The sequence below is a fragment of the Phoca vitulina genome, unplaced genomic scaffold (genome assembly GCF_004348235.1).
Source record: "Phoca vitulina isolate PV1807 unplaced genomic scaffold, GSC_HSeal_1.0 scaffold27, whole genome shotgun sequence".
Classification (NCBI taxonomy): Eukaryota; Metazoa; Chordata; class Mammalia; order Carnivora; family Phocidae; genus Phoca; species Phoca vitulina.
In genome coordinates this window covers 15,604,612-15,621,973 of record NW_022589730.1, presented here as the reverse complement: position 1 = coordinate 15,621,973, position 17,362 = coordinate 15,604,612, and the positions used below count along the sequence as shown (strand labels likewise).

Below are 17,362 nucleotides of genomic sequence, written 5' to 3'. Positions count from 1 at the left end.
TAGCAAGAACCTGCCCATTTTCTTTAAAGTCGTATTTACGTTCATTTGTGAGGTATCACAGTAAGCAAGGATCACAGTTGATTTTTACCTTCGGGGTTACATGGGGATCTGTGTGAGGTAGTCCCAAACCTACCAGTAATATATAAATTGTCATTTCTATAGGAAAGTGTGAATCAAGTCCCTAACAGCTGACCTCCTGGCAAATTGAGGACACCTACTCAATATTGAAGTCTTAAGGTGGTGCATTTTCATTTTCCTCCCTTCCTCCCTCCCTCCCTCCTTCCCTTCACCCCTCCCCTCTCCCTCCCTCCATCCCTACCTCCCCCCCACCCCCATCTACCTTCATCCCTAGTTCTCTACCTCCTATCTCTCTATCTAGCTGTCTGGCTTTCATCATCATGATCTGTTTTCCCCAAGTTCTCTCTTTCACTTGTGTTCTAGATATTCTTCACTACTTTTTAAAGCAAATAGCTTCCAGGTGTCCCCTTTTAACCATTTGACAGAAGACCAAAACTTTTACCTTTTAACTATAATTTCTTTTGTATCTTTTTAATTTCTGAATTTCTTAACCACCGCCTTCTTTATTCTTCTTCTCATCCCTGCCTTCAATGACTCTAGACAAATTGAAAGGCCATCTCCCTGTTGTTCTTTTTTACATTTATTTGGCATACAACAATGCTTCTCATTCTTATTTCTTTAAGATTTTTTTTGTCATTTCTTTTGGAAACTTAAAACATCATCCAGTATTTCTTCCTGTCTCTGGAGGTCATTCTTTGACATCTTTGCTTTTCTTCTTCTTTTTCTCCCCACCCCCTAACTCTGGCTGTGGGTTCAGTGTCCTCTTTGTAGTGTAAAGCGGGTTATCTGCTAGCTTGGTGGTGTAGACCACAGGATCTAGCATCAGAAGGACCAGTGTTTGAATACTGGATCTTTGACCTTGGGCAAGTTATTTGACCTCTCCAGTCTAGTTTCCCCATCTGTAAAAAATGTCCAATAATATCTGTGCCTTTAGTAGAGAGTAACTGTAAGGTTTAAATCCGATCCTGTAAGAGTGCTAAGCACAGGGCCTGACATGTAGTCAGGACTCAGTGAAAGAGATATTTAGTGTCCTTTGGAAGATTCCTTCTTTGCTTCAAATATCATCATCCCTGGTAATAACGCCCAGACTTACTCCAGATATTATCAGCTCTGATGTCTAAGCTCAGTCCTGGAGCTTCCTGTGCCTTCAGCAGCCCCCATACAGAAGATAGCAAAAATCAACATGCCCCAACCTAGTGTAATAAGGGTTTCTGGAGAACCCTGACTGATGCGGTGTCACCGTAAGAATTCTGGTACCATGTCCTCGTGGGAGTTGACATTTTCACCCAAACACCACTTCATAATGACATGGTCTTTCTTTGGTCTTCAGACTGTTCCCTAAAGTAGTAGAAGCTTGAATGCCTTAAATATAAAGCTGACAGTTGCAACTTGATTAGAATGCAGTTGTCTGAATCTAGGTGTCAAGACCATTTTTGAAAATTAAAAGTATTCACATTATCATTTTAAAGGACTTTTGGGTTACTTATGCTTGAGCCACCTTTGCCCATATATATATGAGAGAAAGAGAGAGACAAAAATACACACACACACACACACACACACACATAGATCTCTTATTTATTCCAGAGACTTATTTCAAGGAATTGGCTTCTGTGATATGTAACTATAAAGGCTGGTAAGTTGAAAGTCTATAGGGTAGGCTGGTAGGCTGGAAATTGAGATAGAATTTGATGTTGCCATCTTGAGTCAGAATGTCTTCCTTCTTAGGGAACTTAGTTTTGCTTTTCAGGCCTTCTGACTGATCAGATGTGGCCCACCCACATTATTGAGAATAATCTACTTCAAGTCAACTGACTGTAGAAGTTCACCACACCTACAAAATACCTTCCCAGCAACACCTAGATCAGTGTTTGATTGAGCCAACGGGTACTAGCCTAGCCAAGTTGACACATGCAATGGACCATCACAGATACCAACAAATATTCACCAGGAACCTACTCTACTCTCCAATTTTTACATTTCAAAAACTTGAGAATTCTTGATTTAAGACTCTATATTAAATAATTCATTGCATGCTCTTTTTTTTTCCCCTCCCCAAATGTCTCTGGATTTATTCACTGTCACAGACACCTATTAGGTGACTCTGGTAGACAAGGCCCTGGCAAGGTATAAGGATGCACAGGTGAATGGGCCCCCATATCTCTCCCACAGGGCTCTCCGCCATCACCCTTATGTAGGCTCTCAGCACCTAATGTCAGAACTATTACAATAAAACCATTCAATTTGATATTCCCTCTCCCTTGCTCTCTCTTTTTCTGCTGTTTTAGGGATTGACTGCATAATTCAACAGGCTATCAAAGATCAGCATTAGTTTGTACATGATTGATTTGAACCATCATTCCTTTCTCAGCCTGACAGAGACTGCTCCGTGTGAGTGAGTAAACTTGCATGGGCATAGTTACGCATATACACACATTTGCTTAATGGCTTAAATACATATTTATACTCGAAGCATTTACTTATACTGGATTTATATTCCATTTGTATTCATATACATGAGAGTATTATCGAAACACAAAGTAAATTTGCTCGAAGCAATTTAACAGCAAACATAAATTCTCATTTACATGTTGCTATCCTAGCTTTCTTTCGGCTCTCCAAGATCGACCGGTGGTTCATAAACCCGTAGCCCCTACATATGAAAGAATTAATTTTTAAATGAATGAAAGAATATGACACTTCATCTGGAAATCTTTCTCAATTTGTCTCCGAGTCTGAGTAGTTTTCCACTACCATTTCTAAGTCCAAATATCAATTCAGTCTTCCTATGGGGCTAATTTACAAGGGGAAAAATGAGGAACAGCAGGGTTATTACAAGCAGCAGAGGTAATTTACTTACTTAACTATTGCTAAGGGCAGGAGGAAAAGCCAAGCCAAAATGGCCTGTGCTTTTGCATAGCAATATAGCAATTAGAATATCAGCCTGGCATCCCAATTTAAAAAGTGGGGAAGAAATAAAACAGGGTAAAAAGACAAACAAAGGAAAAGCTGAAAGTGAATAGCATCTTCAAGACAAGTATCAGGCTAAAATAGCTCTTGACTCAGCAATATCCTATTCAGTTGATGGTTTGTCCTTAAAAAAATTTTTTTTTTTGCTACTGTGAAAAAATAATGTAACAACTAATTTTTGCCCTCTGTTTAATATCTAACTCCTTGGTAATACGGGCTGTCTTAATTGAGAGAAAATGTTAATAAAAATTAATTTCTTCTATGGCAAGTGCTATTCTTTTTGTACATCTCTTTTTCTCCTTAAGGACGTTGATTCCATTAGTCTGATACCTCTGGATGGTATAATTATGAAAGCTTGCAAGGGCTTGCAGAGCTCTAATATATACTGAGGTAAGACTTTTGCATATTGGACAATTAGCAGGCATTTATTATTTCCATATCATGAGGAATGAATGACACAACTACTTTGAGAGTAGTTACAATACATTTTTTAAAGTAATAATTATTTCAAAGTACAATTTGCTCACAATATTTGTACAACTCCCTTGTGCCTACAGGATGAAAGCAAAGCTCTTTTATGTGCTATTCAAAGCCCTTCATGGTCTGGCCCCTCTCTAGAGCCTCTCCTCTCTCTTCCAGGCCAACGACTGAGTCATCACGAACTCTTTTAAATTCTCCCCACATGCTGCATTTGCACATGTTCTTACCTCTTCCTAGAATGCACGTCTCCCTCCTGTCTGCCTGGAAAATCCCTGCTGATCATCCAAACCCTGTTCAGGCATTATCTTTTACATGAAGTGCTCCCTACCCTCCAGACTGTGTTCATTGCCTTTTCCACTGTCCTACTTAAATATTTTATACAGATTTTCCCTTTTGTGCATTACACAGCACAGTTTTATTTGCTTATAAATCTGTCCTCCTGGTAAGGACTCTGAGAGCGGAGACTATGTCCTTCTCAGCATGGTGCTGGGCAGATGGTAGACACTGGACTAAACTTCAGTACCTACTCTGGGCTGAACTGAACCCCAAGCAGAAAGTCATGGGCACTGGCCAAGACTCCTGTCTCCCTTGTGACCTCAAGACCTGGTCTATGCTAGCAATCAGACCTGTGAGGTATGGCTTGCCATTGATTTCTAATTCCAACACTCCTCCTCTTGTCTTGCAAATGTACACTGGCTGACGACAGGGACAGACAACCTTTCCCCAGAAATTCCTTGGATGTTGGGGATTAGAAACGTTCCTCCTCTTCTTTTATTCGCTATGCACACCCTCCCATGGACACCAGTGCTTCACAGAAACGGACACCACTATCTTTAGCCCTAGCTGTTTTCAAAAGTTGTTTTCATGCAGATTTGAGCCTGATCTGTCTTGTACATATGCCTGGACTTCTCTGGATGACTCTCCTGGCCACTTTTGGGCAGAGCATTGCTCTGTGTGGGCTTTGCAAGGTGGTTTTGTGTAGACTATTACGTACAGAAGAGTGGCAGGGAGATGTTGCAGCGGGCTGTTCACTCCAAGTGTTGTACTCAGTGGGCTTCTTTCCCAGGCCGTGTAAGTAGAGCCACAGACCACTTTCATTCAGGGGAGAAGACCTATCATGACATCCTTTGGGGAGTATTCTTGCCAGCCTGTGTTCCATTCTTTCTTTTTCCTCCTAAATTCTAGAAGTTCTGCTCATGTTGCACTTTGACTTGTCTAATCACCCTACTTGTCCAGTTCATGCTTTTGGTAGCATTGTGGACTTCTGGACTTATCCTCAGCCATCATTTTCTGTTCTATTCTTTTTTGAAGATTTTATTTATTTATTTGAGAGAGAGAGAGAGCGAGCGCATGAGCAGGGGGAGGGACAGAGGCAGAGGAAGAAGCAGACTCCCTGCTGAGCTCAGAGCTGGACACAAGGGTTGAACCCAGGACCCTGAGATCATGACCTGAGCAGAAGTCAGTTGCTTAACTGACTGAGCCACCCAGGAACCCCCATCATTTTATTTTCTAATTTCCCAAAATCTTTATAGAAGTTTATTTGAGGGGACCTGGGTGGCTCAGTTGGTTAAGCATCTGCCTTCAGCTCAGGTCATGATCCCAGGGTCCTGGGATCAAGTCCTGCATCGGGCTTCCTGCTCAGCGGGGAGCCTACTTCTCCCTCTCCTCTCTGCTTGTGCTCTCTGTCACTGTCTCTGTCCCTGTTTCTCTCTCTCTCTCAAATAAATAAATAAAATCTTAAAAAAAAAGAAGTTTATTTGATATACCCAAGAAAACAGTATGACTGTTTAAGGTGTCAGCATCTACAGATGCAACATGTAACTTCAAAAAAGTCTCCCATGCCCTACCCAGCTGAGTGTCTACTGCTCAATATTGAGTGGGATGAGCAGATGTTGGGTAGCAGTTTTTGTTTTCCTCACAGGAAGTGAACTTCTAATTACCTTAATGTTATATAAAATAAACCACTTTCCCCCAAGCATGTTTATGTCATGGCACAACAGAAAATGACATTATTTGCATATAACCAAATGAAACTGCCCATGGATATAAGCAACTGACGCGGCGCTCCGGCCACTGTAGCCCTCGGATATGTGGTGGCTAAATGAGGTTAATGTCCCAGCACACCTGTAATCCCCCGGTTGGAAGGCTTTACCTCAACAGCTGTCCGCCCCACACTGTGTTGGGACAGTCATTATTGGGACCATTACCTGTGCCTATTTTGAAGTGGTAGGGGAGGAACCTGCAATATTTACTACTCCTTGATATTCTGTTGTGATACAAAGATTCCTGAAAATGACCTCATGTGCTTTATGGAAGCCAGTCTAGATCTACAACAAAAGCCTCCTTTACCATTCCCACTATTATCAGTAGCTTTATAATTTTGGGTTTGGGCATTTTAAAGAAATTTTTATTAGTTTTCTTAGAACCAGGGATAGCATATTATCCCATTTGTATATTTTCAGGAGAAAGATTGAAAAGTCTGTCTAATAGAGAGTAAGTATGATTAACCTTGAAAACGGAAAAGGCCACAGCAAGATTTTATTCTGGAACAAGGTAGTGTCTGAAAGGCTGTCATGTAATGGAGGGCATCCAATTCTTATGTATTGCTTTAGAAAGCTGAGCTGGAACCAATAGTTTGAATTTTTATAGAGAGAAATATCTTGGGCTCAATATTTTTTAAAAAGAATAAAAATAAATTAGGAAAGAGTAGGTTGTCTGGGAAGGAGTGGGCGCTCCTTTATCTGAAATATTTATAAAGATGGCTGGAAGACAATTTGCGATTTTGAAAAAGAGCTTGCCCTGAACATGTGTTTGGTTGATGTATATGGTATATAATTCCGTAATTTCATCTATTGTCATCTTAGTTTGGTGTATTTAACATGTTATATTGGTTGCCGATTGGCAGCGAGTTGTCTCATGTTCTATTTCCTAAAGTATCTTTTTGAAAATATTCAGCGAATCTGTTAGTGTTCCTAAAGTTCAAAGGTCTAAGTGTCTATTACTTACAGAAAAGTGGCAGGGAGATGTTAGTGTTCCTAAAGTGTGAGAAGATTTACTGTGAGGTGACCAGAAACTAGATAAAATACCCTGAGAAAGATGAGCCATAGCAAATATATTTTTTAAAGTGAGCAAGAACAAAGAGCTTTGTTAGTTACATATTGGCCAGAGGGAATGATGAGAGGAAACACATCTTTATTTAAAAATTATATTTGTATGATTTTTTTCAGATGTCAGAAGTTATCTTCAGCTTGAGTTATTGAACATAAAGCTATTGATTGAATGCCCTGAAGGAGCAACAAAAATCTCAGTATTCAGGGAAATAGGTGAGCTGTACCAACTGATCAGTAATTGTAAGTATGTGTATAAGGCAACGGAGGCTCATTGATATAGGGATTTTGTCCCTCCTGTTTAGCTATGCATTTCTGAAGCCTAGCGTAGGGTTTGGGAGAAAGAATTGTCCAATAAGTGTTTGTTAGATAGATGAACAGATGTTGTGCCAATGGGCCCAGAATAACTGAGAGGGTCCCCAGTTACTTTTCAGCAATTTCCACAATTTATGCAGCTTCTCTTCTTCAACATAAATATTCTGAGTTCCCGCTCATGTTATGTCTTTTCCTTGATATCTTCCCTGACTATTGGAGTACTCATTGATCTCATTCCTTGAACACTTACAGTCCTTGTGGCCAGGATCATGTTATTTAACTTTATCATATAATTATATTGGCACATTTTGTTGTCTTTGGTTCATGTTTGTCTTGCACCTAGAACTAAATTATCACTGCCCTGATGCTAATAATTATATCTTAACTCTCCCCCATTCACCCTGCCCCAGTTACACAGGATAATGCTTTGAGTAAATGCTTACTAAGTATGTGTTTATTAGATGCCATTCAGAACGTGGCGTATTTGGCAAAAGGGTAGATGTGAGAAACCCCCATTAATTCACAATCACTGTAGAAAGATGTTTCATTACCAGGCTTGCCACAGAGATTTAGTGGATTCTTGGTGCGGAGGGAGGAGAAAAGAGGAGAATGCAAATGATGGTGGATCCTCCCCAGAAATCCCTTGTAGCTTAAATCTGGTCCTGATAGATCTGAAATAAAAGGGAACCCTTGTCATAATATCCATGGAGTGACTTCATCCAAAATTAGGTAATTTAAATAATCCTCTTCCTGGGGCGCCTGGGTGGCTCCGTCGGTTGAGCGACTGACTCTTGGTTTTAACTCAGGTCATGTTCTCATGGGTCCTGGGATCCAGCCCCAAGTCGTGCTCTGCACTCAGGGGGAGTCTGCTTGAAGATTCTCTCTTCCTCTTCCTCTGTCCCCCCTTCCCCTACTGGCACTCATGCTCTTTCCCCCTCTCTCACAAATAAATAAATCTTAAAAAAATAATCCTCTTCCCTCCAGTATCACCAAGAGCCTGGAAGTTGACAGTATTTAGAGTATCAACTTGTAACTGAACTAAAGTGAGTTTGCTCCTTGGCAAGTTACAGATAGAGACTAAACCAGGGGGAATTGTCACCCAAAGTATCTTCATTTGCAGCAAATAAGAAGATTGTGGGGAATGATTTCCAAAGCCAAGACTCCCCAAGCAGGAGTGAGCAGTTCTTTTATTTAGGGTTTAGGATGAATATTCAGAAAGGGGAGGTTTGTCATCATATGTAAAGGTGGGCATAACATTGTGCAGATGTACTTAGAAAACATGCCTACACTTGCATTGTCTGTTATGTGAATGAAGCTTGTGATCCTCCTAGGGCAGAGACCTGAACATTATAATGAAGCAGAGTTACGGTAACTGTTGGATTTGGGGGCATGCTCCAAGAGCTGGTTATGAATTGGATCGGGTCTTGGGCTCATCTCGGGTAGGGCATGCGGGACCTTGCTTGTTCTTAGGCTGAAACCAAATCAGTTAACCTTGAGTCCAGTCTTCTGCAGAGACAGCTAGTGTATTTGCTAGTGGGGTCTGAAAACAAACAATAGATGATTAGGGAGAAACAGTTCTCTGAAAAACCAAGCTTTAAATTTTCTGCTAGTTTTAACCTCATTAACGCTATGAGGCATGGATTCCGTCCTGCAAGAATGCGAGTTAGGTCGATCTTGATTTTTGAAACAGCACTGGGAATTTTACCACTGATTTATTGTTTCTGATACGGTTTGGCTATTTCCTAGATGGTTAGTTTTTGCATCCCTTTGTTCCCTTAAAATCTTTACTGAGGTTTTGCATTTCTTTGTAATTCTAGCACCTCATAGGAAGTTCTGCAAGAAGTGTACTAGGGCCAGTGAGCCTGTGGGGCATAGATCATGAAAATAGCTGGGGGCCAAAAATGACTTGTGTACCGAAAGCTGTTTCATCTTTCTTTTTCTGGGGCCCCCTAAATCTTTCTGCTTACAAAATCTCTTACCCAAGATGATTGGGCATCTTGAAGTGTCTGCCAATTCACGGTCATCAGTCATCCAAGTGCGAGTGGAGCCTCCTCAGAAGCCCCTGTGGGTGTTCTTGACTGATAAAAACAGCCCCAGGCAAGAGCCTAATAAAGAAAGATGATACTCAAGGCTTACTTTGCTTTTCTTAGGTCTACGTGAGCTTCTCTCCCAGAGGCTGGTTTTACCCCAAAAGTAACCTGGGACCACTTTTCCAGAGAAAATGTACTTCAGTAATTTAATATGCTTTCTTTCTAGGGAAGGTTCTATGACGGTGTCTGTATTATAATTGTTGCTCTACTGTTTTAAGAATATTTAAAAAATAGCTTTTAGTGACATTGTTAATGACAATAAATCAGGGGTGTAAAACGGAATGCACAGTATGATTCCAAACTGAACCCCCCTCCCTCCCCACACATACCAGTATGTACATACATTGATTTTTTCTTATGTATTTTCATGTAGACCAAACCAGGAAGAACATGTAACAAACTTTAGCAGTGATTATCTTTGATGCATCATACGTTTTCCCCTCTGTATTCTGCACTCTTTTCATGTTTTTATCATCAGAAGAATAACTTTTTTTTTAAGGATTTTATTTTTTTATTTGAGAGAGATAGCAGGAGAGGGCCCAAGTGGGGGAAGGGAAGGGCAGAGGGAGAAGCAGAGTCCTTGCTGAGCAAGGAGGCCAGTGTGGGACTCAATCCTAGGACCCTGGAATCATGACCTGAGCCAAAGGCAGACGCTTAACCAACTGAGCCACCCAGGTGCCCTGAAAATAAGACTTTCCAAAGGTGACTCTGTCAGCAGGGAAATAGGGTTGGGGATAAACCCAATCTGCACTTCCTCTTGCTTTTCAGATGTGGAATCTAGAAGTAGAGCCAGGATCACCACTAGAAAGCAGTAGAGAACAGGGGGTGGCTACCTGGGGACTCCAAAGCTCTGCTGCAATCATCTCAGACCCATTCTTCAGGTTCAATAAAGAAAGCAGCAACTGAGGGACGTAAGACATGAACTGTTTAGGAGTAAGTGTGACTTGGTTCGGAAGCACAGAAGTTGGGGAGGTAGGAAATCCTTGCTCTATGAGTGCTAGTTTTCTCATCTTCCAGGGAATTCAACACTTGGTGGGAGGTAGTGGACTCTTGAATGCTTTGTAGACATTTTCAGACCTGCCATTTAGCTCGAAGGATTCAAAAGAGTGAGAGAAACTGATCTAGAAGTCAAAACTCTTGGAACAGGGAGTGCGAGGGTCTGGGAGAGCGCCAATGTCCAGAAGGCATCGGCACAAATAGGTGCCCAGCACAGAGAAAGGAAAAGCACAAAGGACGACACGGTCTCTGTGGACTGTGGTGGGGTTGGCTTTGCTTTCACTTCCTTTCAGGAATCCCTTGTGAGCTACTTCTCCCAAGGAGTCATTCGCCTTTCATTTGAACGTTTCTGTGATTGTCGTTCACCAGGGTTTGATCTGGCCCGTTCTTTTGTTAGCTAGCCCTTAGTTGGATGGGGTTGCTCCCTGTGGAAATGCTGCTCACTGGTTTTAATTCCCCATAAGTTCTCTTCCACATGACAAGGCTTTATGCACTTGTAGGTGACTTTGTGGTCTATCCAACCCTTAATCTCATCTTCCTCCTCCCTCACTTGGATCTACTGCCAAGGCTGTAAAGGCTAACCTCTTGCTTTTCCAGTTTTTCTTGCAGTTACAAGTGTCCTTTGCTACAGCTCTTGCCAATGAGACACATGGGGAACTCTATGGTATCTGGAAACCACAGGGAAAGGCCTCAAAATGAAGATAGTGACCGTGAAAGGCTTGACTATTGAACCAGTGCAGACAACAACCTACTTCTGACTTCTTCACATAAAAAACAACAACAACAACAACTTTTGTTTGTTTAAACCACTATATTGAGGTTTTTCTGTTACTTGCATGCAAACACAACGGTAACTGATGGAGTTTCACTTTTCAGAACCCAACACTTCCTTTTGTACTATGGAAACTACCGAGTCCTGCCCCTCTTCACTGACAGCCCCTAGTGCTTTTCTGCTTGTGTGAGAACATGTCCTTTTCTTTGTGCCTGAAGGATCTTCCCACCTGATCAGACTCAACTCATCCTTCACATCTTTCTTTAACGCAGATCCCAGCCAGAAATACCTTCTTATTTCTGACACGGAACTCCCCAATGGCTTTCTTAAGTGCTTCTCCTATTCCTCTCCTTTTTCCATTCTGCCATGAAGTGCAGATATTCGTATATTTCTCTTGCCCTTATTCACTACACTGAGAAGATTGAAGCTGTTTTTTTAAAGCTGATTTCTACACCATATCTTTTAGTGGATAGGCTTGCTAAAAGAATTCAATTCAACAAATATTTATCATCTCATTTCCTTTTTGATAGCTTAATATTGGTCAAAGTTTATGCTGGCATCTTAAGAAAGATTTTCAGGAAAGGCAACATTAGCTTACTTCAGTGAAAGTCTCTGGGGTGGCACGCCCTGGAGAAAGAAAGACCAACTACCTATTGGCTTACTCAAATGCCACTCTCTAGTGGCAATAGTTAGAAAAAAATATACATTAGTATCTGGAGTCCTAACCAAGCTTTGGAGGAAATGCTTTGTAGATGAGATTGTATTAATCAATGCTCCAGAGCTATTTGAATTTTAGAACAGAAAGCATGGAGTGGAGTACCTATCAAGATTGTAGGATTCTAGGCACTGTGCTCTCTTTGGGGCAAGGGCAATTCGCTTAGGCTGATACCTCCTCTGCTTACATGGGAGCCTCTGGCTTGAAAACAGGGAATAGAAGCTGGTGGCTTTGATATTTTTCTGAGAATGGATTTAAGGGGATTTGAGAGATTTGATTTTGGGCTGTTCAGTTATGTTTAGCTTTTGTTGTTGTTGTTTTTAAAGGGAAATGCAATTTATTTATTAAGGAGCTATAGTGGGTTCTGAGAATGGCCTAGATATACCAATTTATTTATTTTTTCATTATTAATTTCTTTTATGATGGTAAGAACACTTAACATGAGATATATCTTCTTTAAAAAATTTTTAAAACAAAATTTTAAGGCAATGATGCTGTATTGCTGAATATATATATACAAGTACAGGTTTGTACAGCGCAGGTCTCGAATTTATTCATTTTGCCTAACTGAAACTTTATCCTCGTTTATTAGCAACTCCCCCTTTCCTCCACCTCCAGCCCCTGCCAACCACCATTCTACTCTTTGGTGCTATGAGTTTGACTATTTTGGAGACCACATGTAAGTGGAGTCATGCACTGTCTGTCTTTCTGTGACAGTCTTATTTCACTTGGCATGTAGTTTAGTTTGAAATTACAACATTTTATAGGAAATTGAAATTTTTGTGTATGCAGAAAGTAGAATTCAAGGACTTCTCACTACAATGTTGTTTTGCTTTGCTTTATTTGTATGTGTTTTTTTTTTAATTTCTTTCTTTTTTTTTTTTTAACCTCATGCTCTTTTTTGATAAATTATGGAATGAATAGAACCTCTCCCTTATGAAGTTCCTAATTTGTGACAGGCACTGTGCTGGGTGTTGTACAAGCATCATTTCACTGAATTCTCTCAGGGATGACATGACTATATACCATTATTCCCAATTACACATGAAGAAATTCAGATTGGGTAACCCACCACATAACACAGCTAGTGAATGGGAAAGTCAGCATCTGAAAACAGATCTTTTTTTCTCTCTCCTTTTCAAAACCCACAATCTTTTTTTTCCTCTAAGAAAGAGGTGGCAGGCACTCATTTGGTTACTAGGGTGAGAAATTTGCAGTTTTTCTTTCAAGTGAAGGTTTTCATAATATCTCTTTTTATTTAACATTTTACTCTGAGCAGCATTTAGTGAGTATCTAAATTTAGACTAAGTACTTGATTGTACAAGGGATTTGTACAATCCCTTTATTTGAAAAGTGTTAATTAATTTGATTCTTTTCTTCTGGGAACTACATAGATAATTTCAAGGACAAGCCTTCAAGATCATCAGAATTTAATTAAATTGATTTCTCCTTAATTCAAGCTATTTTTATTGAGCCATTATAATTAATATTGGGATAAAAGAAAGTGTGCTTAAAGAGGAGCAGGGAGAGATGGGCAATAAGCAAACTGATATCAATAGGAGGGGAGAAGCTGCCTCTGCTGAGTTTGGGTAAGTGTTCACTAAAGTTTGAATATTTTTTTTTATTTGAGAGAGAGAGAGAGAGAATGCATGAGCAGGGAGGGAGGGGACAGAGGGAGAGGGAGAAGCAGACTCCCTGCTGAGCGGAGAGCCTAACATGGGGCTCAAACCCAGGAACCCGGGGATCATGACCAGAGCTGAAGGCAGATGCCTAACTGACTGACCCACCCAGGTGCCCCTAAAGTTTGAACATTAAGGCTGAGCTGATTGGAAAACCAGCTAATAAATTTTATAGTGGGATTTCCTGTGCAGCTTAGGGGCAGAAAGTTCCCTGCTACATACTATTGTTGCTTTTCTGTAGTCTTTAAACACTTCATATTAACATTTTTAACCCAAACTAGTAGAATTTTCAAGTTTTTTTTTTAAGCAAAAGCTTCACCAAAGAAGATATACAGATGGCAAATAAGCATATGAAATGATGTTCCACATCATATGCCATCAGGGGAATGCAAATGAAAACAATGAGATATCACTACACACCTGTTAGAATGGTCAAATCTGAACACTGTCAACACCAAATGCTGGAGAGAGTGGGAAGCAACAGGAACTCTCATTCATTTTCAGTGCAAATGCAAAATGGTACTGTCACTTTGGAAGTCAGTTAGGCTATTTCTTACAAAACTAAATGTACTCTTATATGACCCAGCAATTGTCCCCATTTGTATTTGCCCAGAGAATTGAAAACTTATGTCCACAGAAAAATATGCACATGAATGTTTACAGCAGCTTTATTTATCATAGTTGACAAAACTTGGAGGCAACCAAGATGTCCTCCAATAGGTGAATGGATAAATAAACTATGGTACATCTAGACAGTGGATTATTATTCAGTGTTGAAAAGAAATGAGCTAACAAGCATTGAAAAGACATGGAGGAAGCTTAAATGCATATACTAAGTGAAAGAAGCCAATCTGAAAAGGCTACATACTGTATGATTCCAACTACATGACATTCTGGGAAAGGCAAAACTATGGAGACAGTAAAAAAAATCAGTGCTTGCCAGAGGTTTGTGGGGAGGTAGAGGAGAATAGTTGGAGCACAGAGGATATTTAGGGCAGTGAAACTACTCCGTATGATACTATAATGGTGGATACATGCCATTATAAATTTGTCCACATAGATGGAATCATGTACTTATATAAAATATACCACACAAAAAGTAAACCATAATGTAAACTATGGACTTTGAATGATTATGATTTGTCAGTGTAGGTTTATCAGTTGTAACCTAGGTACCACTCTGATGGGGGATGTTGATAATGGGGGGATTATTTATGCGTGGAGGTAAGTGCTATGTGGGAAATCTCTACAGCCTCTGCTCAATTTTGTTGTGAACCTAAAACTGCTCTAAAAAATAAAGTCTATTATTAAAAGATAAAAGTTACTGGTGTAGGTACAGAATGTGATATTCTTTTTTTTTTTTTTTTTTTTTAGAGATAGGATAGCATTTGGCCATTTTTTTTTTTTAAAGATTTTATTTATTTATTTGACAGAGAGAGAGAGCACAAGTAGGCAGAGGGGCAGGCAGAGGGGGAGGGAGAAGCACATTTCCCACTGAGCAGGGAGCCCGATGCGGGGCTCGATCCCAGGAGCTGGGATCACGACCTGAGCCAAAGGCAGACGCTTAACTGACTGAGCCATACAGGTGCCCCCATAATGTGATATTCTAAAAAATTAAACAAATATAATACTCAAACACATGAAACCCGACTAAGACAGAACTTTAATTCGCTAGCTAATTATTTTGAAAATGCTTTAAATTAACCTGTGTGGGAATTAACGAATGTAAAAGTGGTTTCATTGATTATTTTACTACTACCATAGACACTGACAATTACTGTTTTCAATTTCGACCTATTTTTACCTGTGTAAGCGTGGCATATGAATAAATCATGATACATAAAAATACAGTTGTGTCATCTCTTTATTGGTATCAGGTGCTGGTTTATTTTTTTTTCAATTCTCTAATTGGATGTATAAACACAACCTATTTGAGTCAGTTGGGAAGTGTTAACATAGAAATATCACCACGTGGCTTCATGGTTTATGTATATTTAATATCTGTAATTTAGGACAATAATGAATACAGATGAGATTGTTGCTTTGGCCTGGAGATATTCATCTGATAGGCATAGCCATTAGAACTGCAACAGCATAAAATTAAAGTCTCAGACTTAAGAGTCCTGACTGATAGAAGTTAATCATTGAGAGTTTAGAATACAGATTATCTGGTTTGCTTTTTGAATATTTTTAAATATCAGCTATTGTGGGAAAAGGTATTATTTGGATAGTAAACTTGTGTAAAAGTGTTTCTTACTATTTTATATAATGCAGGCAGTACGTTCATGGGATTTTAAGAGGTTTTTTCAGGTTACCATGAAAAACTAGGTAAACAATGCAAAGGCTTAACCTGAGTGTACATAAATAGATAAGAAAAAAATCTAATCATGGGCTAGCTAATCTTTCAGAGTCCTGTAATACCAAGTATTTATAGGTAAACCACAAGTTTCTAAATAAAACGGTTATTACACACACACACAAATATATATTTATATATGCATATGATATATATATTTCTTATCAGCTGATGTTTTGAACCCCCAACATATCTATGTCTATCTTCAGTATGTATAGATAAAATGTATTCACATATTATATGTATGTATACAAATTATCTACATGTTCTACTATACTAATATGTTTCTAAGAACATATACAAATGTAGATATTTAAAAAGTATAAGGTAAAAATAAAAACCCTAATATTTAACCTATTTTTCATTCATTTTTGGTGTAACATCATTTTCCTGCCACTAGAATTTTATTCATGGTGTTCTATTGGCTTACTTTTTAAAAAGTTTTGTTCATAGTGTTATCCTCATACTACCATGGGCTATTAGCTGGAGGCAGAAAATAGACTCAGTGTGAGGCTTATCATTAGTTATAATGGATACAAATTCAACTTTCAGTAGTATTCTTGATAATTTCTGTTTGGGGATCTTATCTGATCTCATTAGATCATTATTATTTTTATTCTCAAATGTAAGTAATACCTTGTTTTAGTTGTAGGAAAAGGGTCAGTTCTGACATTTTTTGTTGTTGTTCTCACGTACTTTAATGATAGATATTATAGGTCACCTATGGTTTCCTGTAGGCATATTTTAAAGGTACGTTTCCATATTGCAAGGGTTATTTGAGTTCAAATAGCTGAAATAATATATTCTATAAAAACTCTTAACCAGAAGCCCACCTTGTAATACTCTAATAAGTAATGACCTTCAGTGCCCCCATCTGGTAGAACTGTCACTCTGCCCTTAGATTTCGTTGTCCTTGATGTTTGCTCTATGACATGTCAATCCGTATAGTAAATGTTAGTAAATATGTTACATTCTTTTTTTTTAAGAGAAGCATTTTTTAATAAAGTTGAAATACTGTAGTCCCCTACCAGCTGCACTCATAATAGACATCAGAGTTTTGTATGCTCTCTCAAACAGTAAAGGACAAGGGTTAGAATACTACAAAGAGTGAGAGCACCACGTTTTTAGGCACGAGTGGTCAGGGGAGAGTGCGAACCCACTCCCCCACTATCACAAATTATGCATTCGAGTTTTCCACATTTGGGGAAATTGCAGGGGTCAGCACATCTAGAGTGCAATGGATAAGCCTCGCCTTTGTGAAAAGCACCTTTGTGATCAAGTAAATGTTACATCCTTAATTTTAGATGAATATACTAATGAAGTACTAGTTTTCCCTGCACACCAGTGGATCATCGTGGCAAATCCTGGTGTGAACATGCCTGCTACCACTTTGGAGGCCCTTGGTAAATACACAACGGCAAGTGAATTAGCTCTCCAGGAAAAGATAGCTATTTGGGCTGCCTCTGTGCAAATAGCATCTTTAATCTATAAATTTTTCTTTTCTAAATAGAGGCACACTTAAACATTTGTGACCTAGAGAGTCTCATCTAGAGTAAGCATAGTACATTGAACACATAGATTGAGCAGTGCTTGGATGAATAGCTCCATAATAATACAGAGGAGGGCAAGAACAGAGGGTAATGGTGGTTCAGCTGGATTCATAGTTGTATACTCTGTGCATTTCCATTCTGTAGAGTTCTACTACTCTGTTTAGTTCAATTCTCCATTCTATTTGGATTTCCTAAATATTTAGCTCCAGCTCTGTCCTTACTGGATTCTAAAGGCACATGAAGGGGCGCCTGGG

At 39.4% G+C, this 17,362-nt stretch overlaps 1 non-coding gene across 1 annotated transcript; it reads right to left on the bottom strand.

Moving 5' to 3' along the window:
- Window positions 1-16,697: 16,697 nt before the first annotated feature.
- Window positions 16,698-16,860, bottom strand: LOC116643884. Its single transcript, XR_004301664.1, has one exon. It is a non-coding gene; the product is annotated as a U1 spliceosomal RNA (small nuclear RNA).
- Window positions 16,861-17,362: the final 502 nt, after the last annotated feature.